The following is a 2,750-nucleotide window of genomic DNA, read 5'->3' on the forward strand; positions in this document are numbered from 1 at the left end:
TCTTCAGTAAAACCAGTGTTAGAAATGAAACACACAGCACAGCATGCTGGGTAATTACAAGGACTCCCATCAGGCACAGGAGGCACGTCCCCTAACTACTCATGCTGATTAACACAACACACACATGTTACATGCACTTCTCTCCACGACCACTAGATGTCTCCACACTCTGTGCTGACTCCAATGATCAGAGCTGCTGAGCTTATTTGCAGACAGAGGAGGAGCTCCTGGTGATCCGTGTGGGACTAAAAAGCTCTGATAACGTCCATCCAGCAGCTGATAACAGGGACATTTGGTGCCATGTCAGAGCTGCACAGTCAATCATCAGTTTGGCTCTTTAGTTTGAAGAGTTCAAAGCAGCAGCAGAGAATCTAAAGTGTGTCACACAGCACCAAGTTCCCTTTGGTCACATATGAAATGTGAGTCAGAGCTTCAGCTACACAACAACACACACACAGCAGCTGATTGTAACATGAGCTCATCTGAAAGCCACCAAGAAGAATCCAGTGATTTGAAAGTTGCTGCTTTGGATTGTTAGTTTGATCTGAATCAGAATCCAGTGTTTGATGGAAATCTCCTCCTGCTGCACTTCAACACATTAAAGAGAGAGAGATGATGATGAGAGCAGAGAGAGGAAGGTGTACTTACCGTGCAGGAGGATCACAAACACCACAAACATCTTCATGTTCCTGTCAAACTCAGAGACTCTTTAAAAGCCCTTCAGGACATCAGCTCACAGCAGCTCTCACTTTCCTCTGCTGATCATCTACTGACACTCTCACACTGCTCACACTGTCACAGCTCAGAGTTCAGCTTCACACTTTGTTAAAGCACATCTGTGGAATGAAGTCCGGCCGGCCACAGATCACTTCTGAGGAAAGAGGAGGACGTCGGCTTTCCTCCTAGTTTCACGCCCGAGCGCTCCGGTTGGAGGCGGCTGCTGCGGCCTCACCCTGACACGCACAAAGCTCCGCCTTCAGTCCTGACACTGAAACATCCACTGTAGCTACAATGATGCAGATGTGACCCTCAGCAGCTGGATTTGCTCTCCATAGATGTGTTTCCATGCAGATCATGGACATAAAGCAGCTCCAGGATGAAGAGTGTGAAAGAACTTCTTCCACTACAGTATTCATTACAGCACTGTGGCACTCCACAAACCCTCACACTGTCTCAATCCCTGTTTCCAGTTTGACTGAGAGAAGGCCTGAAGCTCAGCCAATCACAGGACAGCAAGTGATCAGCTGACACAGTGATTTGAAGCTGTCAGGGTGAGGCTGCTTCATGCAGGTGTGAAACTATGAGGAAGCTGAACGCCTCCTCTTTCCTCAGAAGTGATCTGTGGCAGTCTGCCATCATGTTTGGCTGCACACACTAAGGCTACGTCCACACGTACTTTGGAAAACTGAGATTTTCTGTTTTTGTTTTTAAAGAAAATCCTGCCAAAAACGCAGCCAAACACTGTCAAGAACATGTCAAATCTACACCGTGTAGAAATGTTGGCCAATCAGAAGTCTAGAAGCCTGGGAGGGAAAGAGTAAGCAGGGCTTTATGCAAATCTGAAGTACTTCTGAAAAGTGTTTGTGTTTTTAAGTGCCTTCATCAAATGTTAATAACCAAAATCAGTATTCTGGCTGCTGTAAACTCACAACTTAGGAATGAACAAATGCAAACAACATGCATAAATTTTAATTAAATACAAATTAAATTTATACTAAACTGACAACAACGTCAGCGTCTGGATTTAGGTTGTGAGACTGTCTGTGTTGAATGGAGAAGTTCACTCTGACGTCCCGGTCTTTGTAAATGGAGGGACAGTAACTGTGTGTGTATATGTACGTGTGTAAAAACTGCAGATAGTCAGATTAACGGCAAAAGTATTTTGTGTATATCCACCATTGTAGAAATTAATCTCATGTAAACAACATGAGATACAGTGGCGCACACCTTTGACGTTGTGTGACTAAATCTCTGTTTTCCTCGTCAACACGTAAAAGCAAAAACTGAGTTTTAAAAATCTCAGTTTTCAATGATTGAAAACGCCGTTTACGTGTGGATGAAAGGTGCAAACACATAGAAAAATCTGCGTTTTCAAAAATACCCGTGTACGTGTGGACACAGCCTAACTGTGAGCTCACTGAAAGCTGACAGAGTCTCAAAACTACACGTGCACAGGTGTGTATCAGGTGACTCATGGAGGTGTATTTAATGTTAAGTTTGGATGAACATGTTTGTAAATCTTAGTTTGTGCCTGTTAAACACATCATACACAGCTGTAACCCTCAGGAGGCAAAACTCATTCAGCTTAATACTGTAATGTTACATTATTAGTGTTTATTACATAGATTCATAGTAACTGATGACAATTCTAACAGCTAATTCATTTACATAATATGAGTAATTAAAACTTCTCCTCTTCTCCAGAGTTGGGCAGTAAGTACTTAAGTACAATTTTAAGGTATCTGTACTTTACCTGAGTAGTTTTTTTTCTAACTACTTTTTACTCCCTACAATTTTAAACGCATATCTGAACTTTCTACTTCTTACATGTGTTGTGATTTTCCCAAGTGCATCATTACTGCTTTTGCTATAATAGTAGTCATATTTTATTAGAAATTTATTAGGATTTTTTATTTTGAGATATTAGAATCAGAACAGAAAAGAAAAAGAATAAAGAAAAAAACACAGGATCTGCTCCAAACCTGCTTAAAAAACAAACAAACAAACAAAAAACAATCAAACACACACAT

Source organism: Oreochromis aureus, linkage group 3, assembly GCF_013358895.1.
Source record: "Oreochromis aureus strain Israel breed Guangdong linkage group 3, ZZ_aureus, whole genome shotgun sequence".
In the NCBI taxonomy this organism is placed as follows: Eukaryota; Metazoa; Chordata; class Actinopteri; order Cichliformes; family Cichlidae; genus Oreochromis; species Oreochromis aureus.